We start from the raw sequence: 13,428 nt of genomic DNA, 5'->3' as shown, positions 1-13,428 counted from the left end.
GTGTAAAATTTACGAAATTTGGCATTTCGAAAAGGCCTCACACGATCTTTTTACCGACTACATCAAACTGCATCTGAAAGGGAAGCAGGAAGCTTCGGGGTTTCCAGAGTGGTGTACAGATGTCGCGAAACAACAAAGATATATCGGCGAATATTATGAAAAAGAGGGCGTCCGGCTGGACCCCGGCAACATTAAAAAGAATCCGGCCAAAAGACAGCTTTCAAAAATTGCCTTGAACAGTTTGTGGGGGAAGTATGGGCAAAGAGACAATTTACCACAGACCACCATTGTGAGAAACCCCGATGAATTGTTCCGGTACTTATTTACGCCATATCATGAGGTGTCCGCCTGCGAGTTTATCGATTTAAACACAGCCTGTGTTACGTGGAAACACACTAAACACCACTATACGGGCCATTCAAACACTAACATTTTCATCGCTAGCTTTACAACCGCCTATGCCCGCTTGGAGTTATACAATCTGCTAAATGCTTTGCAAGGCCGTTGTCTCTACCATGACACAGATTCCGTTATCTTTGTGAGCCGGGAGGGTGAGTGGAATCCGGAACTGGGCAACTACTTGGGTGAGTTGACCAGCGAAATCGATGCTGGTCAACACATCACCGAGTTTGTGTCAACAGGACCCAAGTCGTACGGGTACAAACTGTCTGGAGGGAAAGCCTGTTTAAAGGTAAAAGGCATTACGCTCAATGTGAACAATTGTGAAAAAGTTAACTTTGAGAGTCTGCGGGACTTGGTTTTTGACTATGGCGTTAACCCTTATGCAGAGTGCCGGGAATTTAAACACATTTCTATTCAACAGCCGATGATCGTGCGTGTTAAAAAGGATTGGCGCATTGAGACCCGGACCTTAAAGAAAACCCAGAAGGTGGTGTACGACAAGCGGGTGCTGCAAGAAAATTTGACATCGTTGCCCTACGGATATTAACACGATGGATGTCAGGTTAAAACACCCTTTTTCGTGCATTTTGTCCGGACCCTCGAATTGCGGTAAAAGTTATTTTATAAAACAGCTCTTGGAGAGCGGTGATACCGTTATGACTCGTAAACCCGAAAACATAGTCTGGTGTTACAGCTGCTGGCAACCTCTATACGACGAGTTGCTTGTGAAATTTCCATACATTCAGTTTATAGAAGGACTACCGACGTCGTTTTCCGACGACCAGCTACTGCCGCCGGGTAGAGTAAATTTGATTATAGTGGATGATTTGATGGAGTCTGCGTGTGAAAATAATGAGATAGAAAAAGCTTTTACCAAATACGTACACCACCGAAACCTCAGCATCATGTATATCGTCCAAAATGTGTTTTGTCAAGGTCGGAAAAGTAGAACCATCGCGTTAAATACAAAGTACATGGTGCTGTTTAAAAACCCTAGAGATAAACTACAGATTACAACCCTGTCCCGGCAGATGTACCCCGGTAAAGCCAAATTTTTTTTGGAAGCGTTCGATGACGCTACTAAAAAACCTTTCGGTTACTTGTTGGTGGATTTAAATGCCGACACCCCAGATGACTATCGCTTGCGAACAGGTCTTTTCCCCCCAGATGTACCCACGGCTTATGTGTTTAAAAAATCTAAAAGTCGGTGATCTCACAACCACCGACTCAGTCGAAAAACACGTTCGGGGCGTCGTCATGTCTTCACGCGTTCGGAGAAACCTGACTCTCTTAAATTTTCTGGTAAAAGCCACCCCCAAACAGCGGAAAGCTATTCTCTGCGGGGCTACAAATGATCTTGTACAGGCCATAGCTGAAATCGCCTTGAATACCTTGAAAGGGAACATACCGTTATCTGCTAAGCAGTTTGGGACCCTGAAGAGAAAGCGTAAGCTTATAAAGACTTTGAGTCGAAAGGGTCTTTCTCTTAAAAGAAAGAGACTCTTGGTGAACCAGTCCGGTGGTTTTATCGGGGCCCTGTTGAGTATTGCCGTACCACTGATTACGGGACTTCTACAACGTCGATAATGGAGCACGCTGAAAAAATGTACCTGGTACCTCAGAAACAGCTCGAGCGACTCCGAGAGCGGTCTGGGGTCGAAAGCGATGTAAGAAAAATAACCGCCCGTCGACTGGATGATGAAATGCGTGACATTCTGCAGAACTCGCATCTGCCCGAATATGAAAAAGTGAAATTGTACAGCCAGGTGTTGCAACGGTATTTGGCATTAGTACGCCAGGAGACTTCCGAAAAGGGGACTTTAACCGTTGTACTACCGGAAAATGCACCCACCGAACTATCACGTACGTTCGCGCAACCGCCGTCATCGAGCGAGGCTGACTTTGGGTATATTTTGGACAGCGTGTCTCAGAGGTTCCGGAGAAATGCCGAGATATTGTTAAAGACCATGGCCCGCAATGAACCACTAATAGCCTGGAATGAAAAGGGGGAATTTGTGTACAAGGGGGCACCCGTTGAGGGCTCTCACATGATTGATCTTGTCCGGGCTCTCACGCAGCAGCAAGCAGTTGCTGGCGGTAAGAAGCCTAAAGGTTGGGATGTGTTCATGGAGGCTATGGCTGAAATCAACGTGCCGGGCACCTTGCTAGCCAACGCTGGTAACCGAGAGCTACTTGAAAAACTCAAGGCTGCCCCGCCGGGGTGTGCCGCGGCGGCCAAAACTTTAAAACAACCGGTAGAGATGTCGACGATCGACCCGGTCTCTAAGATAACCGCTGAAAGGAGACGATCATTAATACCTAGACCCACATGGCTGTCTTTGTAACATTTTTTTCTCTGGGTCTGTGTGTTTGTGTTAAATGACTTGAAATGTATATTAAAAAGCGTGCGCAATATGTTTAAAAATGGTTTGTCTGTAACATGTATTAAAAAAAGCTTGAGCGCTGTAACAGCGAATGTATAATAAAAATATTGTGTTGATTTTCATCCATGTTTTGTGTTCTTTTTAAATAATAACCACACAGACGTCGAAATGGTTCGATTTCATTTTTATTTTAGACGACCGATTAACATTTATGACATGTTTTAAATTGTCGTAAACACCCGCATAATTGAACATTCGTATTTTCAAAGGGGTTGAAAGGGTACCGGGGTCTCCGTCTCACACGACGTCGGTTTTTCAGAAACATTTCCACCATGCGGTCATTCTGGATTGCATCCGTAGAATAAAGTTCTAAAATGTTTCTAAAAGATAAACCTTTACATCTATGGTATAGAAAAAAGACGCAGTGTAGACCGCAGGTCACTGCAAAAGAATCTTGCAATTGTCTGTTATTGTAAAATATGGAGTTAGCATTTCTGTTTAAGAAATCATTAATGTTCTTGGGAAAGAAAAAGGCTTCGGGTGAAAATCCGTAGGAGTCGAAAAATTCTGCGCCCTCGTCGTCGGGTAAGTAAATAGCCAGCCAGTGTTCACCGGGGCGGTCGTGTGGGTGAGTATTAACTATTAAACTCAGAGGGCGCCGCGCCAGTCTCTCGCTCGGTAGGGCATCACTGGGGAACACGCCTAGAAAACTGTCTCGGGTATAGCGGTCTCGGGTTAGAATGTCTTCCAGCTGTTTGGTGTTCATCTTTATGTGCAGGTTGTGTGGTCTCCCAGCGCTTTTTAGCTGAAGTCGTAAATGACTTGACGTCTCATATCCAGCTCTATCACGTTGTCGAACAGCGCGTACACAACCATGTTAACTGTTGTGGGTAGCGGGGTCGCGAAGCGTATTTCAGCTCTCAGATTACCCGATTTGATAAGTGATTAATGTCCTGTGCACTCGTCGTCGGGGCTGAGGTTGAAAGCGAACAATGTGTAACCGCGCGCGTACTCCTCGCGGTCCACCAGAACAGGTTTGTCTTTCAGACGCTTCCCGGCTGTTTCCACCAGATTAAAATATTCACGGACGCAATGTCCATTCTGGAAGTCTGGTTGAAGCGGTTTAGTGGGGATTTGTTCCCCGTCCGCGTAGAGAGCCAGAAAGTTAACGTTGTAGTGTTTAAAATTGAAGGGGTTTTGGGTAAAACTGCCGCTGAATGCCGCGTTGTCCACAAACCCCAAAATGACCACTTTGGGTAGCTGCCCGAGAAATAGGTTTTCTTGGTTACACACACGGCTCCCGGCAGGCAGGCTGAAGACTTTCATCTGTACGCGGTCTATGGGGTATTTAGCGTTGGCCGTCAGGAGTGCTTCGGCGTGTCCCAGTCTGACCCCGGGTGACACTCTGACTCTTTTCACAAACAAAGATGCAGAGAGTACGCTCAGTTTGTGTTCTCCGGCGTTGTTCATTAAGCAGAAAGCATCTCTGTTTCGCGTGAGTTTTATTTTCAGGTCTACGCCATTCAGTAGTAGTTTGTCCTGAAAAAACAGGTCGGCGTGAATGTGTCCCAGGAGCTCCAGTTTTCGGCTTTGCGTCGTGTATGATGCTCTTTTTCGGAACCCCTGATTGGGACCATCCAAAATTGTGGACTCGTGTTCACCGGCTGTGTCTTTGTAAAAGAGACCTGTTGAATACTGCGTCTTCAGCGTCTCTTCACTGTAGTTCAGGACCGACTCTATAAAGGCTCTGTAAGGATAGCAGTTGTTGCTCTGGCTGATCAATCGGTCTCCTACGGTGATGTCAACCTGGCTGAAGATGGCAGCGATGGGGTAGTTCACCAGGCTCACACGGGCTGCCGCATCAATGTCCCGACCGTCTGCTTCCGTTATTTTACAGGTCAGATAGAGCAGCGTGTTGTTTAAATCTAAATAATCTTCACCGTTGCCTGCGACGTAGAACTCCAGAGGTGCGTTTTCCGTGAGGGCCGTGAGGGGTGGAACTTCTATGTAAAAACTTTTCTCGACGCTTGTTTGGGTAGGCGCTAATTGAAATATGTCCAGCTCCGACTTGGCGCATTCTGCAGACCCGCCGTGAACAAATGCCATGTTTAAAATATGTCTTGTTTCGTGTCGCGTTGATTGCGTTGTGTCACGCTCTTCTTGGTCGACCTGAAGCTTCTATGAGTTGCCTGTCTGCGCTTAGCCGTTCTTTTATCAGGTTTCGGCGGCCCCCGACGGTGGGATGATGACGTCTGTCTTTTTCTACCGACACCCCTGCGGATGTATGCCAGACCCGAACCTTCCTGCTGATGTGCACCCACCTTAGACATGACCGCGCTTGTAACGTTGCCGACCACGTCTTTGGCGATGTTTTTAGCAGCCGATGCCATGTGCGGCTTAGCTATTTCAAACCCGCGTTTCAGAAAAGGCACGGCTTTTCTAAATAGCGCTCTGAAAATACCACCGATACCAGCGCCGTACTGAACCGGTAGCCCTGAAAATCCAGGTAATCCATAACCAGCCTGTTGTTTGTAGTAGTGGGTATACAGAGAAGGATCCCCGTAGCTCTTGATGACCGTCATCCTTTTAGATGTTTGACGCTTTCACAGGTCTGAAATGCAGCTTGACGATGACCTTTCCAAATGCAAATGACACGTGTTCGTTTTGATCCGTCTTTATTTCAATAGTGATGTTGTTAAAATGGTCGATGCTCACCGGCACGTAATGGGGTTTGTCGTACAATACTGTGACGAATTCACCATCCACGCCTCTGAAGGGCACACAACGCAAAAGCGGTGCGTAGACGTCGCCTACTAACTGGTGTTCTATGATATCGGTGTATATATACATGGTGTTAAATCCGCCAGTCATATCGACGGGGTGCGGTGATTTTACACCCGCGACACCCGAATTGAAACCCAACATCCGCGCTAGGCAATTACGCAGCTGCATAACAAACCGTTTATCACTAACAATCCTTAGTTGTTAGTAGTTAGACCGGCTAATGGGGTTGTATTTAAGACTTACAGCCGTTAACTTGGATTTTTCAGCAGCCCGTTTCATTTCATGCAAGAGCTGCTCGATGTTGCCGTAGTACCCTCTCGGTAAGGTACAGGTCCAGATAGTCTTGAGCTCCTCGCTGATGAACAGAAAAACTTCGTCTTCATCAAAAGTGTTTAGTGTATTCGGATAGTGTAGCTCGACCAGGCCCACTTCCCAGCCCCCGTCCAGGTCAATCGCCTTTGCCAGATGCTCTGTGAAGCAGGCGTTAGTGTTCTTTGGAAACATCTTTGAGGATGAATTACTGGCCAGCGTCACATAGAAACCATTGGGGTTCATTTTTCACCACCTCTATATGTCTCGGACCTCAGAAGCCTTCACCCAACTATTGAATTTATCGCTCCAGCCACGCCACTTTACCAAAAGCTGTTTGTTTTTGCCACGACCCCTGGTTGCTAAAATCGTTTGGATGCGGTAGACGTTCTCAACATCCGGGTTTATCTTCTGTAGCTCTTCGGCATAGAAGGAACCCTTAATATCATCGCCTGCGTAGTCCTGCAGTTTGTAATAGGGTCTCAGAGCCGCGGACCGCTCTTTGACAATGAAAATTTCATCTGTGAAGGTCTGTTCATATCCCTTCTCAAACACTCCCTTTATTTTGGACACCCGCACGCGATCACCCACATTAAATGAAAACTTTGACGGTTTTCTCTTAAAGTGAGCGTCATAGACCGTTCTCCACACCTCAAGGGAGTTGTCGGGCGTAACAGAAGCCGGGGTTCGTTTAATAGTCGTGTGGTAACTATGGTTATAAGCGTAAATAAGATCTGAAAGGACGTCGATATATCGAAAGGTGTTTTTGTGTGTCAGGTACCTCCACATTTTTGTTTTAATAGTTCTGTTAAACCTTTCGACCACACTAGCCTTCACATCGCTGGCCGTAACGAAATGTTTAATATTCTCACGTTTGAGAAAATTTTGGAAGGTCCTGTTAAGAAATTCTTTACCCTCGTCCGTTTGTAGCTTTTTAGGAGTCCGCCCCTCTTGCAGCATATTTCGGAAAGCGCCTGTCACGGCCCCACCAGTCTTGGTTTTCAGCGGCACGGCCCAAGCGTATTTAGACAGCATGTCTATACACATTAAGATGTAACAGAAACCGTCGTTGAACGCTTGGTGTTCTCTCATGTCCACCAAGTCGGCCTGCCACTGCCAGTCCATTTCGGACACCAGCGTCCTGTTTCTCATAAAACGTACGCGCGCCGGCTTGTGCAGCGTATAAGCAGCCTGGCCGGACAGCCACTCGACCACCCGCCCGCGGCTGGCACCGCGCACACCCCGGGATCTCGCGGCCCGCAACAGACCCCCTGCGCCGCCGTAACTGCCCGATTTCCTAGGGTTATAATAGAGCGCACTCAACCCCGCGGCAGACATGCTCCCACTTCCAAACCAATACACACTCGCACACAACCAGGGATGCGCCGGCTGGGGGCTTTGGGACCCCGAGGCGTCGGGGCGACCGGCCGGTAGGGGGTTCCGACCCACACCATTGGCTCCTGAGGGGGCGGGACATGCACAAATAACAACACGCCATTGGATGGCTGGGGGGCGGGACAACCAAACACCGCGGACGACCATTGGATGGAAAAGGGGGCGTGGTACCTGTCAAAAGTTTGACGAAAGGTGTCGCTTTATACTACTCACAGCGCTTCGGCTGTGGAGACTTGTTCGGCTGGCGTTTGGAGAGTCGCGTTTTTCAGAATTGTATTGAGATCGTTTTCCACAGAGCTCAGATGTCAAAGCACAGCAGCAGCTCTCCACAGCGATCCTCTATAGCGCCCTTTCTCCCGCAGCTCCGTCCTCATTGGAAGGAAGCAAGAGTGAAAGGCTGAAGTGAAATAGAGCGGGGACGAAGGCAGTGAAGAGAGAGAACGTGGGAAGAAGAGAAAAACGCAAGGGAAAAAAAGCAGCGTCGTAAAAGAGGTGACGGAGCTGTCCTCTCAATAAGAAGGGTGCCAGCGAGCCTTGCTCTCGCTTACGGCCACACCCCCTTGAGCACGCCTGATCTCGTCTGATCTCAGAAGCTAAACAGGGATGGGCCTGGTTAGTACTTGGATGGGAGACCGCCTGGGAATACCAGGTGCTGTAAGCTTTTAAGCGCAGGAGGCGCCCTATCCCCGCTTGCTCGCTCATTCCCCTGTTCACACGTGCAGTGCGGCTTGTCCGTCTGTTTATTTGTCAGCTTTGGCGAGACACGGGTGCTTGTGTATTAGCGTGAGCGTTTTTTTGTTCTGATCAGGAACAGTTTAACAAGTCCGCAAAGAATCGAGGAAAGGTTTATCGCCAGCTGAAAAGAGACACAGCGCATCGGCTGTGGAGACTTGTTCGGCTGGCGTTCGGAGAGTCGCGTTTTTCAGAATTGTATTGAGATCGTTTTCCACAGAGCTCAGATGTCAAAGCACAGCAGCAGCTCTCCACAGCGATCCTCTATAGCGCCCTTTCTCCCGCAGCTCCGTCCTCATTGGAAGGAAGCAAGAGTGAAAGGGTGAAGTGAAATAGAGCAGGGACGAAGGCAGTGAAGAGAGACAACGTGGGAAGAAGAGAAAAACGCAAGGGAAAAAAAGCAGCGTCGTAAAGAGGTGACGGAGCTGTCCTCTCAATAAGAAGGGTGCCAGCGAGCCTTGCTCTCGCTTACGGCCACACCCCCTTGAGCACGCCTGATCTCGTCTGGTCTCGGAAGCTAAACAGGGATGGGCCTGGTTAGTGCTTGGATGGGAGACCGCCTGGGAATACCAGGTGCTGTAAGCCTTTAAGCGCAGGAGGCGCCCTATCCCCGCTCGCTCGCTCATTCCCCTGTTCACACGTGCAGTGCGGCTTGTCCGTCTGTTTATTTGTCAGCTTTGGCGAGACACGGGTGCTTGTGTATTAGCGTGAGCGTTTTTTATTCTGATCAGGAACAGTTTTACAAGTCCGCAAAGGATCGAAGAAAGGTTTATCGCCAGCTGAAAAGAGACACAGCGCTTCGGCTGTGGAGACTTGTTCGGCTGGCGTTCGGAGAGTCGCGTTTTTCAGAATTGTATTGAGATCGTTTTCCACAGAGCTCAGATGTCAAAGCACAGCAGCAGCTCTCCACAGCGATCCTCTATAGCGCCCTTTCTCCCGCAGCTCCGTCCTCATTGGAAGGAAGCAAGAGTGAAAGGCTGAAGTGAAATAGAGCGGGGACGAAGGCAGTGAAGAGAGAGAACGTGGGAAGAAGAGAAAAACGCAAACCGGGGTAAAGTTAGCTCGAAGTTCGAAAACGATTTTGGCACGCCTGTAGCGCTTTCACGAAACCTCTTAGAGTTGCGAGAATGCTTGTTTTGTGTATAAAATACATTGTGGATGCTTTCTCAGCCTTTACTTTGTCGTTTTTATGACATTTTTTTGACCAAGCACGCATATTCTTTTGTCCATATCTTCGCGATGGAAGCACAGAATGCTGTCAAACCAAATGCATTTTAAAGACCACGACTTGTGGATATTTCCACACCCTTTATATCAAACTATCAGTGAGCTAATTATCTTTTTTAAAACCTCCGGTTTTTCATCGATGCGTAATTACGCACGAACTGGAACCCGGGGGACCGCTGTGTGCACACGTTCACAACGCGAGAAATACTGTTCAATACGGCTTCGTGCGAAAAACCCGTATATGACCATAGGAAGCAGAACAGCGCAGTCTCCAATTACCCAGACTGTAAGCACGGGAATAAAGCTTTGTTTGATTTCTGAAACCCTTCCTTTACGTCCTGTTTTCATTCAGGTAAGGGTCAACTATATTCACAATACTACTGACAGCAGGAAGATAAAAATATTCTTTACTCAGCAGCTTATTAAAAACAGCTCCCATGATGTTCATACCGACTTTTTACACAGAACACTGACACAGCTTTGTGTTCTGAATCTCTTTTTCTCTTGCTTTTATTTAATGTGGCACAATGCACTGGGATAGGGGTATTCTGTTCACAAACCAATAGCATTTAAACCACAGCACCCACAATGCTGCAGGTAAGTGTTTTGCACACTAAGCAGGTCATCTGACTATTCCCAGCTTTGTTTTGGGTTATGGAACCTTTATTTTTTTATGATTTTCTGAAGATAACACTACAGGTGGGATGGGTGGGTTGTCTTCATGGCTCAATAGCATTTCAAATACAGCACCCACTCTGCTGAAACCAAGTGTTTTACACACCAGACAGGCCCCCAAACCTCATACAACCTTACTGTAGCTGTGGCCCCTTTCTTTAATTTTTTATGATTTTCTGAAGATTACACTACAGGTAATACACTGGGACAGGTGGGTCGTCTTCATGGCTCAATAGCATTTCAAATACAGCACCCACTCTGCTGAAACCAAGTGTTTTACACACCAGACAGGCCCCCAAACCTCATACAACCTTACTGTAGCTGTGGCCCCTGTCTTTATTTTGTAATGAGTTTCTGAAGATAACACTACAGGTAATACACTGGGACAGGTGGGTCGTCTTCATGGCTCAATAGCATTTCAAATACAGCACCCACTCTGCTGAAACCAAGTGTTTTACACACCAGACAGGCCCCCGAACCTCATACAACCTTACTGTAGCTGTGGCCCCTGTCTTTATTTTGTAATGAGTTTCTGAAGATAACACTACAGGTAATACACTGGGACAGGTGGGTCGTCTTCATGGCTCAATAGCATTTCAAATACAGCACCCACTCTGCTGAAACCAAGTGTTTTACACACCAGACAGGCCCCCAAACCTCATACAACCTTACTGTAGCTGTGGCCCCTTTCTTTAATTTTTTATGATTTTCTGAAGATTACACTACAGGTAATACACTGGGACAGGTGGGTCGTCTTCATGGCTCAATAGCATTTCAAATACAGCACCCACTCTGCTGAAACCAAGTGTTTTACACACCAGACAGGCCCCCAAACCTCATACAACCTTACTGTAGCTGTGGCCCCTGTCTTTATTTTGTAATGAGTTTCTGAAGATAACACTACAGGTAATACACTGGGACAGGTGGGTCGTCTTCATGGCTCAATAGCATTTCAAATACAGCACCCACTCTGCTAAAACCAAGTGTTTTACACACCAGACAGGCCCCCAAACCTCATACAACCTTACTGTAGCTGTGGCCCCTGTCTTTATTTTGTAATGAGTTTCTGAAGATAACACTACAGGTAATACACTGGGACAGGTGGGTCGTCTTCATGGCTCAATAGCATTTCAAATACAGCACCCACTCTGCTGAAACCAAGTGTTTTACACACCAGACAGGCCCCCAAACCTCATACAACCTTACTGTAGCTGTGGCCCCTTTCTTTAATTTTTTATGATTTTCTGAAGATTACACTACAGGTAATACACTGGGACGGGTGGGTCGTCTTCATGGCTCAATAGCATTTCAAATACAGCACCCACTCTGCTGAAACCAAGTGTTTTACACACCAGACAGGCCCCCAAACCTCATACAACCTTACTGTAGCTGTGGCCCCTGTCTTTATTTTGTAATGAGTTTCTGAAGATAACACTACAGGTAATACACTGGGACAGGTGGGTCGTCTTCATGGCTCAATAGCATTTCAAATACAGCACCCACTCTGCTAAAACCAAGTGTTTTACACACCAGACAGGCCCCCAAACCTCATACAACCTTACTGTAGCTGTGGCCCCTTTCTTTAATTTTTTATGATTTTCTGAAGATTACACTACAGGTAATACACTGGGACAGGTGGGTCGTCTTCATGGCTCAATAGCATTTCAAATACAGCACCCACTCTGCTGAAACCAAGTGTTTTACACACCAGACAGGCCCCCAAACCTCATACAACCTTACTGTAGCTGTGGCCCCTGTCTTTATTTTGTAATGAGTTTCTGAAGATAACACTACAGGTAATACACTGGGACAGGTGGGTCGTCTTCATGGCTCAATAGCATTTCAAATACAGCACCCACTCTGCTGAAACCAAGAGTTTTACACACCAGACAGGCCCCCGAACCTCATACAACCTTACTGTAGCTGTGGCCCCTGTCTTTATTTTGTAATGAGTTTCTGAAGATAACACTACAGGTAATACACTGGGACAGGTGGGTCGTCTTCATGGCTCAATAGCATTTCAAATACAGCACCCACTCTGCTGAAACCAAGTGTTTTACACACCAGACAGGCCCCCAAACCTCATACAACCTTACTGTAGCTGTGGCCCCTTTCTTTAATTTTTTATGATTTTCTGAAGATTACACTACAGGTAATACACTGGGACGGGTGGGTCGTCTTCATGGCTCAATAGCATTTCAAATACAGCACCCACTCTGCTGAAACCAAGTGTTTTACACACCAGACAGGCCCCCAAACCTCATACAACCTTACTGTAGCTGTGGCCCCTTTCTTTAATTTTTTATGATTTTCTGAAGATTACACTACAGGTAATACACTGGGACAGGTGGGTCGTCTTCATGGCTTCATGATTTTTTGACTGTAATCAAGTGTTGTGCATTTGTGCAAGTGTCAGGCCTCCTGACCTTTCACAGTCATGCTTTGTTGTGTGAAACTTTAATTCTCTTTTTAGGATTTTTTGAACATGGGAACTTCCACCGAGATGAATGAGGTGCTCTTCAATAGCTTTTTCATCTATACAGACAAGCGTATGTAACCAAGACACTCAGAACCAACAGAATCAACGTGAAGTCATAGAAAAACAAGAATGCCCCCGAGACATCTGCACCCCCCTCTTGGACCACTCTGGTATCAACACCCCCAAACCAATCCATACCAGCTAACAAGACTCAGAATCGGTGCAACCCTCCAACCTGGACCAAGAGCAGGATGGGACAAGTACCTGCACCACACTACGCACCCCTCATCCAGACCAGCAGGACAGCCAGACAGCACCATCATGACACACATAATGAGATCACTTTCTGTCAGTATGTGTAACATTCTGGGCCTGGGCTCCTCTGTATTTTGGCTGAAGGGAGTTCAACAACATTATTAAACGGACTGACATCATAATCTGACAAGATACATTGTTTAGGGGAGACTTGTCCACCCACTGTCCCCCTGGTAACGTGAAGATCATTGTCCCTTGGCTTACCTAAACCAGAATCACTTGGGTCTCCGGGGCGGATCGGTGTATGGTACAAAGTCTTAAAAACAGAACATTGTTGAATTGTCTATAAAAAACAACCAATATCCCTTGGATTTCCCAAACACAAAGCTGGAGCAAGTATACTAACTCCATACCCTTAAACTACAAAAGGCCTGTGGCGTAGACAGGGTAAACAGCCACATCATGTGACATAACTGCATGAGCCTAGTGATGAGCCTAGTTTAAAATACTCAACCCCATCCTGAAGTACGGATGTTTTCCTTTGGCCTGGAATCCAGGACTGATCACCTGACCCTAACAACTGCCGGAGCATTTGTGTGAACAGTAACCTGGGCTAGCTATTCACCAGTATCTTCAATACCCTATTACTGGCAGCTTGCCAAATACAGTGTCCTGAATAGAAGTCAGATCGACTTCATATGAAGCTGGCACATATCTGACCACATACGCACTCAACACACACTTTAAATGAACAGAAAAATAGTGACCTGTGTCTTTGATTTCTAA

The 13,428-nt window shown here is 46.8% G+C and overlaps 1 non-coding gene and 1 pseudogene across 1 annotated transcript; both read left to right on the top strand.

Annotated features, from left to right (window-relative positions):
- Window positions 1-7,816: 7,816 nt before the first annotated feature.
- LOC138244062 (5S ribosomal RNA) lies at window positions 7,817-7,935 on the top strand. The gene has a single exon (XR_011192676.1). It is a non-coding gene; the product is annotated as a 5S ribosomal RNA (ribosomal RNA).
- A 537-nt stretch (window positions 7,936-8,472) lies between these two features.
- On the top strand, window positions 8,473-8,591 carry LOC138217815 (5S ribosomal RNA; annotated as a pseudogene).
- The last annotated feature ends 4,837 nt before the right edge of the window (window positions 8,592-13,428 follow it).

The sequence above is a fragment of the Lepisosteus oculatus genome, chromosome 14 (genome assembly GCF_040954835.1).
Source record: "Lepisosteus oculatus isolate fLepOcu1 chromosome 14, fLepOcu1.hap2, whole genome shotgun sequence".
Classification (NCBI taxonomy): Eukaryota; Metazoa; Chordata; class Actinopteri; order Semionotiformes; family Lepisosteidae; genus Lepisosteus; species Lepisosteus oculatus.
The sequence above is the reverse complement of the archived record's forward strand: the minus strand, read 5'-3'. Positions and strand labels throughout refer to the sequence as shown.